This window comes from Pinus tabuliformis, chromosome 8 (genome assembly GCF_031772625.1).
Source record: "Pinus tabuliformis cultivar Carrire ecotype Pingquan chromosome 8, CPIR1, whole genome shotgun sequence".
Classification (NCBI taxonomy): Eukaryota; Viridiplantae; Streptophyta; class Pinopsida; order Pinales; family Pinaceae; genus Pinus; species Pinus tabuliformis.
The window spans coordinates 1,022,921,316-1,022,939,622 of record NC_142294.1 but is presented as its reverse complement, the minus strand read 5'-3'; the positions used below and the strand labels follow the sequence as shown (position 1 = coordinate 1,022,939,622).

General features: G+C 38.7%; 1 pseudogene; it reads left to right on the top strand.

Annotated features, from left to right (window-relative positions):
• Positions 1 to 18,307, top strand: part of LOC149238864 (putative galacturonosyltransferase-like 4) — a 44,920-nt pseudogene that overhangs the window by 7,465 nt on the left and 19,148 nt on the right.

The window sequence follows — 18,307 nt, the reverse complement described above, 5'->3', positions numbered from 1 at the left end:
CTCTCATTTCCATATCTTATTTCTTCAATGATTTTCCTTAAAGGTTATAATCTGAATTCTTTGCATAAAGCTCTGTTTTGATGGGAATATCATTTGTGTAATTTTCCTTCTTACTTAATGAATTCATGTTGCACATGCTCATTAAGATATTTTTCTCTTTCAAACACTACACTACAATGACAAACCCTAAAACCATCAAAAAAGCATTGTTGCCTTACTCCTCTTTATCTTTGTTGTTGTAACCATTTGATCCTTTGACCTAGCTACCTCGTTTTCATCTGTTATTGAGCACCAAAACCATAAACTCAAAAACCTACCCAAGCCTAACATATCTAGCCTAACATCTTTTCCCATTCCTGTCATCATTGGTTGTGAATCATAGAGAGATCACTCTCTAGTTTAGCAGGGCTGGCTGTTGAACCCAAGTGGTTTGAGGTTACCTCATTTGATCTCCTTTCTCAGCCTTGGGATATTGTGGAGGATAACAGAGTCAGTGTAAATTAAATTTTGAATACAAGTTGTTTTAAGGGGTTGCAAGCTTGGAATTATCATTGCTTGAGAAGGTGAAGGTTGATGTACTTCCATATTTAATAAAAACATATATTTTTGGTGGTGATTGTGTCCTAGATTTGCCCGAAATTGAATAAGGTGATCCTAGGTACACCATGAGTATGTTTGTGATGGCACATGATTCTTCATGTTGCTTATTTTTTGTGTCTATTTTTGACACTATCCTTGCAATATGGTATAGATGGAGTACACAACAAATTAAAAAAATTCATGCACATAATAAATTATCTTCCATCTTATGTAATCAAGAAACTTACAATCAATCAAGAAGCTACAACACATAATCAAGTTGTGAACATTAGCATTCAAAGATGATTCTACATCAACATCCAATCAAGTTAATGAAGTTGTCATCTACATCAACAATCAACTACATCAACAACATTTGCATCAATTCAAAAGCAAGTTTTTGGAAAATGCACCTTTACCATTTTTTTAAAGAATAAGCTCAATACAAAATTGTAACATGCAAATCATAATTTGTAAGTTAGCTTGTAATCAATGTAAAATTGAGTTGAATTGTAACGGTGAATTCTCAGTTGAACCTGACACCCATGGTTTGAATTGATAGGGAATCAATTAAACCAGGTAAGTCCATTGTTTTTAACTGAGTCATTCAAATCATTGTAAGCATTTCGCTTGGGTGCATTTTCGATAATATTTGACACCCTTCTTTTGATCAATCAAGTGAGCGAGTTCAAGAAAGTGAAAAGTGTAAGTAAACAAGTGCACAACATCAAGCGAGAAATTTCAACTCTAAAGAAAGCAAAAGTGATATTCAAACAACAATTTTTCTTGTTCATATCTCCAACAAGCAAGCATGAGTTCTAGTATTCAATTATTAAAGTGAGCATGAATCAAAGCAAATAAGTTTAACCAAGCAAGAGAACAAGCAAATTCCAAATCAAGTGATCGTGATAAACTAAATCAAGCGAGCGTGACTTCAAGAAAGCAAGATAAAGCATTCAAGAAAGCGATATATAGAAATCTAGAAAGTATTAAAAGCAAGAAAGCTTGAGTTCTAGCAAGTTCACATGGTGAAAAGAATTCAGTTGTTACATATTCTTAACAATTTGATCCTCTCAACCACTGAAGACATGGTGCAAATCAGCAAAGAAGCTGTTGTTGATATTTCAATGAATTTACATCAAGCACATGAGACAATTTAGTTTCTTCAACTAGAGTCGCAACTACAAATCAATGATTTGCAATAGAAGAGTGATGCTTCCAAGTCATTCAACCATAGAGATGAAGACAAAGTTGTTGATTCCAAGTAACTCATCCAAACAACTTCAAGTGTAGAAGTTGTCCATGATCAAATTGAACTTGCTTCTTCCAACCCAATCATCAAGACATGGGAAGAACTCCAAAGTAACAAAAATCGATGAGGATTAGGATATGACAAAGATGACAATAACTTGCATATCCCAGATTATTCTAAGCCGATCAAGTTCATTAGTGCAGGATTTTTTGATCAAGTAACATCGACAAGAAATGAGAAAGTTAAAGACAAACCGACATGCAAACATTGTCAAAGAAAAGGTCACATGGAAGATCACTATTTTGATTTCCATCCTTGTCACCATTGTGGCAAGTAGAATTACTCATCAGAGAAATGTTGCAAACAATACCAACCAGCTAGATTAAAGATCAGTTATGCATGGATTGATCCATGGGAATGGTCGTCAAGAGTCAAATAATTGCATAAGTTTTACAAAATAATTCAATCTCACCTATTGAAGCCAACAATTGACAAATGAAGATGGTACTCTCATGCACCTGAAAGCGGGAGTATAATAGTAAAGCTATCTTATACCTGAACAGGGGGAGTTCAGAATTCATAAATCACATGAAGGATAAACAAATAAACATGATAAAGTTATCTTATTATCCTCCTATTGTTGGAGAGGACGTCAAACCATAATACTAGATGTCTAAGGGAAATCATGGGGATTAACTATCTTATGCAATCCAAACAAAATATAATTTACAAATTGGATGGCTAAACCAAGGATAATATCTGGTAGATTCCACTCCCTAGGATCAAAATAAATGAGACGCATGACAATAGTTTATGGACCCAATATGATGAACAGAAAGGAAATATTTCTTAGAAACTTGGCTAGCATTATAGAGTTCACCAAGATAAGTTATGGGTTCTAGGAAAAGTCTTCAACTTGGTCACATCACTAAAGGAAAAAAAGTGAGGTATTCATCGCTTGGATATAGACTCCCAATAGTTCAACAATCCATGTAACAAATCAAGTTGGTTGACCTGGAAATACTCAATAGAGTATTCACCTAGAATAATTGTCATGACAATGAGAACCAAATAACCTTATGCTTGGATAAATTTTTAGTCTCAAAATATCTCTTATAAGTGGGTGTATTCTTTGAAGAGTATATTCTTCCTTGTACAAGTCCAGATGACTAGCCAATCTATTTAGAAATAGACATGAAAATTTCCCATAAAAATAGGCCTTTCATATTTGAGATTTTTTGGCTTAAGGATCCATTCTTCCTTGATAAGGAAAAGGCATGGTGGGAAGAGATTCAAGTCTAATGGCCCTACAATATGGCCAAGTTTCACCAAAATTTAATATTTTTATGTCAAAAAATAAAAAATGGAAGAAAGAAGATTTTTGAAATATTTTCCAAGAAAAACAAGAGTTTTAGGTATAAATGAAAGAGGTTCAATGAAAAATAATTATGGAGGGAAAAACTAAGAAGTTGGTTGCAAAAGAAGGAGAAATTCTCACAAAAACAAAGGACGGAAGGCAACAAAACGATTTTTGTGGAGTAAAAAGTCAATAGCCCACTCGATTTGAAAATGGGGGAAGAACACAAAGTTTTTTAATAAATTGATGATTAAACACATACATTATAACAAGGTATTTTCACTCAAAGATTAAGTAGGGTGAAAAATGACATATCATAAAGATATGGAGAAAGAATTGGTTAGATATTGTGGATCACTTTTAGCTGAACCAAATCAAAGTTGATGGAGTCTAATTTAAAATATTATGAAACATCCAAATATTTGTTCAACAATATCATAATGTTTCCTTAATGTGAGAGGTATCCTATGTCAAATTCGAAGAACCAGTAATGTTCATGCCAAAAAAACAAAGCATTAGGTCCAGACAGGTTCATCACTGGTTTTTCCAATCTTGTTGGAACCTCCATAGTGAAGAAGACCATGACTTGGTGGAATAATATCACAGTACATGCTCTTTATTTCCAAGCTTCAAATGCCAGGCTATTAAAACTAGTGCCCAAGACTGATAAAACTCAAGTTCTAGGTAGCTTTAGACCAATTTCTTTATGCAATCTGATATATAATATTATTTCAAAATTCATTGTCAATCATCTAAAGTTGCTCCTACAAAATATAATTTCAATGGAGCACACTAGTCATGTGGAGGTGATCCAAATGAAAAATTACCCATGGTAATGTAACTAAAGGCCATAAATAACTCACCCACGGTATTATCCAACCATGGTATTTTCCCACCGATGGTATTATCCACCCATGGTATTTTCCCACCCATGGTAATGTAACTAAAAAAAGGCTCTAAATAATGAGCCTCACTTTGCAAGAGGACAGATTTTCCAACACAATGTAGTTGTAATCATCATTTTGTTGTAATAAAAAAATTTAGTTTTATGATTTAATTTTTGGATTGGTTTATTGTGTGGGTTTCTTATCATGCTTCCTGGTGTGGAAATTGCTTAGATATTGATCCCCCCACAAGATCCATATCAGTGGTATTAGAGATAGGTTACGACTCAATGGAAATTAGGGTTCTATAAAAGTTTTAGATGTGTTGGCTTTGAGCCATAAATTGTTCCAATATGTAGTGTTGTGGATACCCTTTTCCGTGAATACCTAGGTTGATGTGCAATTTGCATTTGTCCTAGAATTCCTCCCTCTTCTCCTATTTAGTACTTGTTATTGTCCTCCCACATTCATATCAATGCCAAGCCAGCAGGTTCAGATGTAGTTTATGATTTGGATCTTTGTCTTCTTGTCTGGTTTGTCAAAATATATTTAGTATTTAGTGCTTGAAACCTGAATATATTTGACATGTTGAATCCTAAATTTTGGTTTTCTACCCTCAACCACATCTAATTCTTGAGGTTGACTAAGTCTGCGGTTTTTCTCAAGTATAGCAAAGCATGTCTACCCACAATATCTATATATAGTTGAGACACATATCCAAAGCTTGTCGATCGAAGCCTCCAGAAGCTTTAAAGGAAAACATGTTTCCAAGAAAGAGTGTGTCTTCTTTCTTTCTATTTGCAAGGATTCTAGTTTTGATACAGCTGAGAAGTACTATCTTATGGCCACCAGAGTCGTACAGGATGAGAAGGTTAGCTTTTAAGCTAATAATGATGCCAGAGATAGTTCTGGTTTAACAAAGATTCCCAGCGTGCTCCTGGACCGGCTCCATATACGACGATGATCGTTGACCCTTTCGATTTTCTAAGAAGCTTTGGATTTTAGAAATGGTAAAGAATGTATCATCTCCACACCTGTGTCATGGAATCAACTTACTACCCAAAGAAAGAGAAAGAAAATTATGATGCAAATCTTTGTGATACTATGGCCGTGCATATAGCAATGGCATTGGATGCTTTTTTTCTGAAAGGATTGGTCACTGGAATTTTTTGATTCTCCAACATAATGCTTGTGTCGAGAATGTGGTCTTCAATTTCCTTGTCTCCCAATGCCAACATGATATTAAGGCTACACTTTAGGCGAGTTTTCCATATTTTCACTTCAAATTATATCACATTGATGAGAATATTGTCAAGAATAATAGATATTAATCCATTAGGGAGGCATTGGATCAGCCATTCAACTATGCTTGCACTTACTTGGTCGATATATTGCCATCCTGCCTAGAGAGGATCATTTACGTCGAGTCTAATTTAGTTGTTGGGGATCATATTTCCAAGTTGTGCTTGTTATATGAGATTTACAATTGTGGACAAAAATATCTCCCCTAGTTTGGTGTCTAACCTAGAACAACTGAGAGGCAAGGAACACAATGATTTTCCTTAAAGTAAATAGATGATAGAGTGAGGCCTAACTCGAATCCTTCGCATGCTTCACTCCTCGTTAAACTTGGAAGCTCCAATCCCATCTCTAATTTCCAAAATTAGGACCTGCATAATCAGATAACACAAGCCAAAAAAATACGAGATGTATGCAATATCATCTAACTAATTCATTCAGTAGATCAACATGGTATTGAATAAGTGAAACAATACACATATAGGGAAATAGTGAATTTGTTGCATTACTATAAATGGAAGGAGATTACAACCATAAGTAGCAGTTGATATTGTATAAGAGATCCTCCAAGTTGTTAACTTGTCCTTTCCTTGTCACAATATTCACCTCCAATCACCCTAATTGCATGGAATGATGACCACTCACTACAGCAGAATAAGGGAAGAATTATTCTCCAAAAGCCAACCCCCAACCTCATAGAAGGTTGGAAATATATTGAGAAGCAAGATAAGTTAGGATTTCTTATCCAATTACCATTCTAGGGTAACAAATCCACCTTTGATGTGGAGGGATAGTATCAAAGGATAAGTGGTGAAAACTCCAATGTAGGGATGGATAGGATCTGAATGTTTTATCCAAGGTAAGTACTTCTAACAACTTCTCGAAACTCTTGGAAGGTGAAGCTTCCAAAATCTCAATCATTCTCCCGGATTTCTAGAACCAACGCAAATGTAAAGGGGAGCAACTTGTTGGTGACCAACGTAGGCCACAATGGAGAAACTTGTTGGTGAACGCACCTCAGTAGGTTTATAGGGAGTGTTGGTCCTTAAACTGGGTAAGATGAAGTAGTTTAGGGCTCAAACTATAGGAAATGAATGATACATGCTTAGGGATTCGTAAAAAATGGTGACAAGGGGGAATAAGATTTTGATTGATCCCATTAGGAGGCTCACTAATTAGATGTGACAAAATGGCCTATAACATAATGCCCCCTAAAGTGAAAAGTCAGGGATGATGAATGATGACTCAGTGCTTTATCTTGTGACAAGTAGGGATCAAGGACAACCAGCGAGCTTCATATGCTACAATACATTTACAACATGACATCTTTGTATGCTGAGGAAGGCATACCCATACTCAACTCATAAGCTAACATAACATGTACAATGATCAATTGTCGTGTCCATAGATGCAACTGGTGAACCCATGACTGGATGAATGTCAATATGATCATGACCATCATACATTATGATCTATGTATAATCCTAAAATCACAGCTAGGATGTATGAAACTAGATTTTGGGTCTTGTATCTCATTCACACGAACAATCAAAGTATGAGTCTAACCATGTGAATCAATGAGCTGGATTCAAACATGGTAGACACCATCCGATTACTAGCCAATGACGTAAGTCGTTAACAGAGGTGAAAGAAACCACCAATGATGTTAATGGCTCTCAAGGTACCATAGTACAATCTGTATTGTGTGAATAAATGAGTTGATGTAGAACATCAAACAAAATATTTCGGTCAAAGGCCATTGATGTAAACCTGTCGTCGAGAGTGAGGAAACTTGACATTGATGTATGCAAGAACCAGGGTACCAAGGGTTGTTTCTAAGTCAAATTCCTGGGTGATGTGTTGATGCCGATAGGAAGCGACCTAACATAGGAAGGCCTTGATGTATCCCCCATCAACAACTCGCAATGGGTATGATGATTGAGATAGAATGATCAGAACGATGTTGATATGGAACTGGATCAGGAAAGGCAGACATGAAATGAAGGCTTAAGAGTATTGTAGTAGAGATCAACTGAATGACTTATCTTCAACACACTGGCGATACTAAATGGAGTTGGCAACATTAACTCAAAACAGAGATGGACATTCTAAAAACGGTATGATAACTAAAAGAAAAAAAATTACCCAACCAAACAACCATGGAGATGAAGTGGAAGAGTGTCGTGTTCAAGAGAGACTCGCTACCATTGGCAAAATGGAATCCCTTGTTTTCCAAATTTACCTAACCATACTAGTCAGTACCTCTTTATTTTTTAACAAGCTTGAGGAGGATAACATATGCTTGATCTGTAAGTTCATCCTTTGGATGAATCCCTCCAAGTATATTTAACAAACCATGATAAGGAATGGTTCGCCCTTGTCATGTTCAACAATTCCATCAATGTTTGATGTTTTAACGAGTCCAGTGAAGGTAAAACTCGACATATTTGTCATGTTTAGAGAGTTTGAAAGCGAAAAAGAAAACTTTAGATGTCCCTTTTCGTAGATAGTCCCTTAGGCCTTAAAGGTAGAAAACAATACCCAAGAGAACCTCTTATCCATGTTCGACTAAGGTATTCCTTTTTTGTAGTTAGTCTATATTAGCTTGGAAAAGGGTTAAACTTATGCTGAGTAGATGTATTTTCATTTACTTTTACAGGTTAGAAAAGACAGGTTCTTGACAATCTTTTCATATTTTGGGAGTCTAAAAAGAGATGAAATAAGGCTCCTCTTGGAGGAACGAGTGGTATGAAGGGTAGCAACTAGTTCTGATCATGATGGAATTTCCCAAAACATGCAAGGGTCAAGAGGTTGGTTAATAATCCCACTCATCAGAACGATTCCTCAGGAAAGGGTAAAACAACCAAGTGAAAGTGTATGATCAGCCAAGCATATGGTGACGATGGAATGAGAAAACCAAGGCTCATATGGTAAAAAATAGGCTGATAAAAAATGGAAATAATGAGGGATAAAATGGGAATGGTTTCAATTTTACATAATCTTGAAACATGGGAAACAATGCTTGAAATTGGTTTGCATTCCCCCAGCATAATGACTCAATTCAAGGTACATGCCCCTCAAACTTCATTTCATGCACCTAAGTAGACTACTGGGTACTAACAGGTGGATGGAATGAAGGTTCAATTACGAGATCAAGTGAAAGACTCAACTAGGAATTTATGAGATATAATCAAAGACTATAATTAAAAGTGGATTTGTTTCATCTTTTAATGAGCTTGAAATAGGAAAAGAATTATGCTCCTAGGAACCTATTTCATTTTTTAATGAGGTTGACATAGTAAAATAACTATCCTCATAAGAGCTTGTTTCTTTTTTTAATGAACTTGACACAAGAAAAGGAACTTTGCTCCGACATCTTGTTTCATTTTGTAAGGAGCTTGACACAAGAAAAGGAGCTATGCTCCGAGGATCTTGTTCATTTTTTAATGAGCTTGACAAAAAGAAAGGAACTATGCTCTAAGGACATTGTTTCATTTTTTAAGGAGATTGACACAAGGAAATGAATTGTGCTCTTAGGACCTTGATCATGAACACCAAGAGGCCATGGCTTCCAAGAGTTTCTCATTAGATGGGAGAAAAATGCTCTGGAAGGGATACATATCAAAGGATCTAATTGGTAGATCAGGCTCCAAACTCCTCAATAAATGATTCACCATACCTCCTATTGGATCTAGGTCGAAAGAAGTTGAGAAGACAGTGAAAGGCCCATCTTCATTAGTAGGTACGTGAATGAGATAGGCTGCCATATAATTAACCTGTGGCAGGGAATATACCACTTGCATATAAGGACCATTTAGGGATTTTGTTTGATTGCAAGCCAAATTAGGACCAATGAATGGAAGCTAGTCAATAGTCACGATAGTTCCTTCATGCGGGAAACACATCACATGAAAGAGTGAAGAGACAAGAGCTCCCATGACATAAACATAGTCACACCCAAGGAGTAAATTAAAATCCATAGGGCCTTTCACTACCATCACATCAATATAGATAGTCTTTCCTCCCAAAGTAATAGGAAACTTAGGAAGGATCCCTAACAGTTAACTAGTTCCTCTATTAAAATCCAATAGATTGTGGGTAATGGAAACAATTTGTGAAGAAACTAAAGCTTACCAAGTAGTTGAGGACAGAATACTAACAAACACCTCTTCATATATGATTATGCTAGGTACAACCACATTATAATCTTGTAATATGATCTGGAAGGGCACGTAAGGAGGAAGAAGATATCCTATCAGTCAACTCCAATCAACGGAAGTGACCATACTATTTGGAGGGGTGTGATGGGAATGGGATAACTACCCCCTTGTTCTATGGGAACGAGAGGATTTCCCCCCTGTGCTGTGGGAATGGGATGATTTCCCCCCAGTTCCTTGGGATCTGAATAAGCGAGAAGAACCTGAGCGATATGAACTTCACTCTCTACGGGAAAGGTATGATCAAATGAAGGTGGAATCGATTCAACTATTTTCTCAACCGAAGTTTTGTCAGGAACAAACTCATGGGATTCACAATCAGAGAGAGAGGGATTGATTGGAGATGGATCCTAATCAATCACTTCATCAACTAGTGGAGGATTGGGAGAAAGCTTCCGGTAACCAGCCGGAAGTCGTGGCTGAGAAGTTGTAACATTTTCCAACACTTTTGAGGCTTCTTCCATATAAGGACAAAGGTGAATATGATGATTCCCTTCACTTAAATTACAAGGAAATTTGAATTTACCCTTTTTCCCATGGACCTTACTATCACAAGTTGAGGGTTTTTCACCAACATGACCTCCAGAAGTTGACAACAATGGTCAATGTGAGCCTGTGGACCACACTTCTAATACTTTGGGAATACCAAGGCAGTCTCTAAGAAGGTGGTCACCCTTACATAACATGTAAGGGAATTTAACTTTACGAGGTTGATTGGAATATTTTTCCATACTAGTTGTGTTTGTAGAAATGGTTGCTTGGTTTGGACATTTTGGAACCATAGGGGTCGAAAATAACCAAACTGGAAAACCAATGGTGAATCCAGGAAGAGAACGTTTCCATATAAGGAGCACCAATATTTCCAAAAGAAGGAAAAAGACCAGGATTCTCATCAGAGGGTTTTCCTTGACTGGTGGAATTGGGAACTGTTGCCATTAGTCTCAACCTAAGATTCACTAAGGAGTTGTTCCATGGGTAGAATGTGTTTCACAACCAATTAATTGATTTTATAAATAAACACAGAAAAAGCAAAGGGGTAACTATGCATAATGGTTTACCAAGCAATCATGAACTACAATATACACCTTGGTGAACCAAGGACTTAAAGTACGAAAGCCAATCTCCCCAAATGTTGTGTTCAGTGTATCATGGTATACAAGGTGGTATATGAGGTTACCTATGGATGGATAGAAACCTAAGGGGACTCCAAAAATATACTCGACAGTACGTGGGAGTGCAGTCTGTAGTAGTGTTGTCTAATGTGTAATCGTTTGATGAGAGTGTTCCCATATACTTTTCATGCATGGAGCACCATTCGATATACCTGAAGGTACGTGGAGAAGATCTTATACACTTATGTACGTGGAATGGTATTTCATCCCCGAGATGCAACCCTGGAAAACAACGACAACTCCTATGTTTAATGACATTGAAACACGTCTCTAACCTAGACCTTTAAATATTTTCATTAATGTTACAAATGTTCCTTTGGTTAATTGAGATGGATTTTATTGTTGATATTAAATTAGATTTTAGTGTCAAGGCTCAAAACTCAATGTCACCTGAACACGCCTATAATGCAACTAATATGACAAAATGAACTCTTTTCATTTTTTAGGAAAGTTATCTAGTGTAGGGAACAGGTGAAAACAATGATGCAACAATCAAATATGCATCAAACAAGAGATTCCTAACTAGATATTTCAATTTCACTATTCCAATTCAATTCAAAACATTAAAATATGCCAAACCATGCAATGTAATTTATGCACGATTCCCCTGACAACTATGCAAATGTAATCTATGCACAATTTATTTTCCATCTGTGAAAATGAGAATTCTAACCATGCAAATGTCATCTATGCAAGAGAATTATTCAAAACAAACATAAGAGGATTCCAATGAAATCAAATGTAATATCAGATTTCATGAACAAAGGACTCAAACTGAAATTGGATGAAAATTTCAAAACTCAAAGTGATGTCACACAAAGGTGATTAACACGCAGACACAATTTCATGGAAAAAATGTGTAATTCCACACTAGGGAACTCTAATTTCACACACAAAACCCTAGGTGGAAATGAAAAAAAAAAAAATTCACCACACTTAATTTTTGAAACGTAGAAAACTAAAATGCAAATGTTCAATTACACTTTTCAGAATGAGGACTAGAACAATAATTCATCTAAGTGACCAACAATAAAATGAAATCATTTTGCAAGCGATAAAGTGACAAGAACAAAGAAAAATAAAAACCAATTCTTATCAAAGGAAAACAACACAAATGCAAACCAAATGGAAGCTTTAGAGAGACCACAAGACATTGAAGGTTGAGGGAAGTTCAGCTGGAAGTAGGTTGACCCAAAGAGGCTCAAGAACCAAGGAAAAATTCATGCAAAAACAAGGGCCAATGCCAGTGTAGAAGAGGCACCAGTGTGTTGCAATATTGGTGCAGAGTGGGCCAGGGTGAGATGCAACACTCCGTCTAAGGTACAAAGGGTGTGTTAGGCTTGTGAAAGATGTTTCCAACACAAAAATTGCAAAAAGGGTTCAATGAAATGACTTCCTAGGTCTGTTATTGGTTGGATAGTACAGCAAAGGTCTATCAAGGAGGTAATAAAACATAATGGACAAGGATACCACCAAGGTAATGATTCACTCCCTAAAGGATTCTCCAATTTGTTATACAAGATTTATGATTGCAGACAAAAGTATCTCCCCTAGGTCGGTGGCTAACCTAGAACAATAGAGAGACAAGGAACGAAATGTTTCTCCTTAAAGTAAATAGATGATGGAGTGAGGCCTACATATAATCCTTCACACACTTCACTTCTTCTTCAGCTTGGTGTTGTGGGGAAAAATGCCTATGCAGGACGATCCTATCCACCTAAGGTGTGACAGTGCCTTAGCAACAAACGAGTACAGCTATTCTGGTTTCTTCCTTTATGAAATGTGAAAGAAGAGAGATCAATAGACTTACCGGTGTCTTCCGTTTGTCCCTTGATCCAGTCTCTCTTCTCCTTGGGTGTTAACAGCTACTTGCCTTCTTGCTTATCTAGCTTCAACTTCCTGCAAGATCACAAGAGAACAGCTACTTGCGACAAGAGAAGAACACTACACAAAGACAGATATTCACATTCATAACTAGTTTGGGATTAGAAATAAACCAAATACACTAATACATTCATACATCAAAATACACCAGCATATAGGAGAAACCAAGATAGCTTTATTGATGAATAACAAGGTTCAGGAAGAGATACAACCCAGAGGGCTCCAATCCAGCATCTCCTTCCCAGCAAATGGAATTCCTATCTTCAGCCCCTTCAAAGCATTAAGCACCCAATGATTCCAGTCTCAAACCAACAACAATTCTTTGCAATAACAAAATTCCAGCCTCTAGATCTCATGGAGGAGAGATCCATATATAGATGTTTGGAGAGAGGATGAGTCAGCTTGAGATCTAACTAGTGTCCTCTCCCTCTATCAGTTCTTGAGTCCACTTCAAGGTTCTTGCTTCCACTTGGAGATTTGGAACCTCTTACTCATCACCAGTCGAATTCCCTGAGGCAAGTGTCATTTTGGAAGCTTCCTGGGTCTAGACACCTTGAGAAATGAGCCTGCCACTTGTCCATTCTCGTTCAGCACAGGTAGCTAGTGTTCCAGTTGACATTCAATGCAGGTAGCCAGTGTTGGCTTTGACATTCAGCGCAAACAGCTAGTGTAGCCACTGAAATGATCCTGAATTGACTTGTTTTTGAGCAGTTTCAGGTGGAGAACTTCTGTGAATTGCTGTGGTTTTTTAGCCTTGTTCCTCTAGGGGTAGGAACAACATGTTTAGGGACTTTGGATCCCTTAGATTATGGACATTTCATGCTCAATGCTGTAAGGCACAAAAATGTCTATAACAGTTTCCCCCTAAAGTATGAGGCTGTTTATCGGGCGAAATACTTTATCAGGGGGATCCGAAGTTCATCCAATGCTGGGAGGAGACCTGTAATAAGATACAATACAATACATTATTTTTCATACTACTTTTATGATCTAGCTGAGGCGGGCATCCCCATGCTCAGCTTTATAAATTCATTTTTCTGTACATAGAACAGACAATCGTCTGATGGTAGACTGATAATTTTGATGAAACTATCATCCTTTGAGTAGGATGATTATCTGCTGCAATGATGTACATGTCAATGTCTTTATCTTTCCTGAATATATATCGCAGCCCGGATGGTCGAAGCTAGATCCGGGGTCTTCAAACTCGTTCGATCTTCACTCTAAGTACAAGTCGATCCATGTGAGAAATGTTCTGAAGTCGAACATGGAAAGACATCGCTTGATTACCGGTCAATGATGTAAACCGTTAACAAGCGCGAGAGGTATCACCGATAATGATAATGATAATGACCCTCAAGGTACTGCAGTACAATTCACGTGGTGTGAATAAAGGACTTGGTGTCAAACACCACGCAAAATCTTTCGGTCGAAGGTCATTGATGTATACCTGTCGCCGGAAGTGAGAAACTTGCCGTTGTGGCATGCAAGCTTCAAAGTACTGAAGGGGTTGTTCCTAGATCAACTTCTTGGATAATGAGCTGATGTCGACAAGAAGCGATCCGTCAAAGGAGGGCCTTGATGAATCCCACATCAGTGACATAGAACGGAGCTAATGATTTTAATGGAGGTGAAAACGATCTGTGACATATGATTCAGGGTGGCGGTCATGAAAGGATGAAGGATAATGTATGGCAGTGGATGGGACACGGTTGACTCTTTCTGAACGACTTCTCTTGAACATGTGGCGACACTGATACGATGGATCAGTAGCATTACCCCAAATATGGATGGTATGGTGAGACCATGGATGTGACCGGTGAATGAAACAACCCAACCCGATTGTGGTAAGGAGGAAAAGTGTCATGTTCAAGAGCGACTTGCTACCATCAAAGTTTTCTTTAGTTTCTCCCAATTTTTCCCCAGCCATTGCTGACCAGTACCTCTTTATTTTTGTCAAGCTTGAGGAGGATAACATATGCTTGTTCTATAACCTGCCCTTCGGGCAAGCCCATCGCTATGTTTTAACGAGCCTAGCGATAGTGAAACTCGTTCTCGTCTAAAGACAAGTTTGTCGCTATTTAATGATTTTAACGAGTCTAACGACAAGGATAACTCGGTCCTTTTCATTTTTAGAGAGTCTGAAAAGGTACATAAAGTTAACTCCAAAATTCCTTTTTCGTCATCTAATCCCTTAAGTCCGAAAAAGTATAAAACAATACAGAAGGGATGAGTTTTCGATAGTTTTAACGAGCCGAACAAAACAAGCGCTCGATCTTTTTGTGCAATAATCCCTCAGGTCCAAAAAGATTAAAATCTAGAGGAGGGATAGCTCTTCCTGTCCCTTTAACGAGCTAGAAGGCCAAGGACTCGGCAATCTTTTCATATTTTACGAGTCAGTTGAAAAGAGCTTAAAGAAGACTCGTCTTTTGAGGAACGAGTGATAAACATGGTTAGCAGCTGATTCCAGGTACAGGTTGGAATTTTCCAATCACGGCAGTGTCACAAGGATGGCTAGGTGAAATCACTCTTCGCAGCTGTTCCTCAAAATGGGTAAACAAACATATGGAGGTGAACGATCGGCCAATGGAAAAGTGGAGGTGACGGTGCAAACACGACCAAGGCTTTAATGGCTGATGATATTACATTCACAGTGGTTATTTACCGGGATAGTTCATTTTTTAACGAGCTTAAACGCGGGTAGAAACATTTGCTCGATCTTATGTTTATTTTTTAACAAGCATGAACTATACGCTAAAATTGCTCGGATCTTGCGTTTATTTTTTAACGAGCATGAACTTTGTGCTAAAACTGCTCGATTACCCAGTCATATGATAAGAGTGTCTCATCAAGATTCTATTTTTTATGGAGCTTCATCTCACTAAGCTTTGCTCCGCATCCTTTCTTTATGCAAGTTAGGAAACGGCTAACCCAAAAAACAGATAAATAACCGCTCTTTGCTTGCACTCCAAAAGGTTTGCATGCCCCCAGGTATAAAGTACGATTTCAAGGTTACCTCTACTTCATTTCCGTCAAAACTTTCGTTTCACTGAGAGAGGCCTACCTCTTTCAGGTTACCCAAAGATTGTCTCGTTAATCTTTCAAACAAAACACTTCCTCGGCAATGTCTACTGAAATAGACAAAGGTGAGTGACGGGTCCCGCCCTCTCACATAACTTTGACAAAAGAATCTTATTCTAGAATAACCCTCTTCCTAGACGGACGGGGTACAGACTAGTCATATTCTCCCACGGAAACCTACTCTATACCCAAAGTTTCCCTGCCGAAGCAGACCAGGATGCATGCCCCCTGGGTTCCAGTCATATCCTCCCGGATTACTCGCGCTCATCAGGAGGACGGACCGTGGGTTGAGACACTTCTTGCGTGAAGAGACCATTTAGGGATGGTACATGACTATTTGCGATGCATGATCCGGGAAATGAAAGTTGGTCCACGAGCTTGACCACTCTTCCTTCATGCGAAAAACACATTACTCTAGAGAGTGAGGAGACGATGGCTCCCATGCAATATATATAGTCTCGTCCAAGGAGTAGGTTATAATCCAAGGGTCCTTGAACGACCATCACGTTCATTTTAACGGTCTTCCCTTTCAATGTTATGGGCACATTGGGGAGGATCCCTAAAGGTCGACTGGTTCCTTTATCAAAGCCTGAAAGATTTCTCATTTCAGGCAAAAGCGCTGGCGAACCAAGCGCTTTCCAAGCAATAGAGGAAAGGATACTCACAGATGCCCCTTCATCAATGATAGTGCCAGTCATTACCATTTTGTATATTTGAACGATAATTCTGAATGTTATGCTTGCTGGCAACCGGGGTCTGCCTAGTTGGTTCCAGTCAAAGGACACAACCAGGTTGCTTGGTGGTGGGACCTAATAGACGGCCGGATATCGCTTTGACGAACTTCCTTCCTGCGATAAAGGAATGGGGGCATTGCCCCCTTGTTCATCAGAGTCAGTGTTGATGAAGAGAATTTGGACGGTGTCGTCTTTATTCTCCTCTGTGATGGTATCATTCGAAGATAGAGCCTCTGAAGGCAAAACCGGGTCAACTGCTGTATCAACCTTTTGACTTTCGTCAGGCATGGATCCAGACGGTTCATCTTCAATGATAGGTGCTTCGGCTGACCACCTGGGTGGGCCAGCCGGGTTCTCAACTAGTGAAGGACTTGGCAGGAGTTTTTGATATCCAGGAGGAAGTTGCGCCCGTAAGATTAGGTGATCTTCCAGAACTCTTTTAGCCTCGTCTAAGAAGGGACAACGGTGGATGGCGTGATCGCCTTCACACAGTTTGCAGGGAAATCTAGATTTCCCCCTCTGTCCTGGGACTTCACTTTCACTAGTCGACGGTGAGCAGTCAACATGGCTATTAGAGGTTGATGCTACCGAATTGTGAAAACGGGGAGACCAGTCCCTTAGCATTCGAGAGATACAGGGACAATCTCTGTGGAAATGGTCTCCCTTGCATATGACACATGGCGATTTAGGCCTAGTCAGTGCTGTGTGTGGATTTTTGTCAGACGACACTTGTTTGCCCCCAGTCGCCTTTGGCTCCTTCTTCTTCTTCTCTTTCTTCTTCTTTTCCTTCTTCTCCTTAGGAACTTGGTTTTTTGTTTTACCCGTTCCGTCAAGAGAAGAGGAAGGAGGAGAAGAAGAGTTAGATGAAGTAGAAGGCTGGTTGGCAACCCTGGTCTGGTCTAACTGTTGACTCGACTGTTCAGGAATGGTGGTGTTCTGAACGACATTGGTTGAAAAGAGCCAAACTGGCAAGCCAATTTTCAGTCCTGGAAGCGACAATGTGGCCATGTGGGGCGCACCAACATCTCCCCAAGAGGAGAAGGGACTAGGATTTCCACCAAGGGGAATTCCTTGGTTGGTGTGCTCCATTTTTTCAACCTAAAGATCAACGCATGAATTAAAGGGTGATTGTTCCGTTTAAAATAAATTTTAACGACGCTTTAGACACAACTTGCTTTTTCAGTTTTAAAGAGTCGAGAAAAAGCTAAAGATGACTCTAGTCTCCTTCGATGTTTTAACGAGCCCGAAGTGACAAATGCTCGGATGGACTTTTTCTGTTATAGAGTCTGAAAAAGGCCAAAAGGAACTGCTCTGGAGTTCTAGGCAGAGGGTGTGCCAAACTTTTCGCAAAACCGCATAATACTTTTTAGGGTACGGGCGGTCGATCTTCCTGAATGCTGTGTTCAGTGCATTGCGATCAGTAGGGCGGCCGACACAGTTTCCTAAGGATAAAGGTTTTATGCCTATAGGGGTCTCCCAATATATAAGCGACGGTACGTGGGAGCACAATCCGTACTGGCGCTATCGTCCCTCAGGAGGAATCACCCACCATCCACGAGATCGACAGTCACCAGGCTTAACGACGTCGGAACACGTCTCTAGCCTAGACCTCTATGTTGTGCGTTATGTTGCAAAGCGTTGTTAAGTTCATTCAATTTATTTTAGGTTGATCTTTTTAGAATTTTGCCTTTCAAGGTTCACCACGAGATGTATGATACAAATTCCTAAATGCAGCCAAAAGATGATAAGCAAGCTTTATATCTTTTCAACTTTGAAAATCCTAGCTACTAAGGGAAAAGGAAGACACCATCTTTTCTCAAAGAGCAATCAGCACACTCTAATGCACTT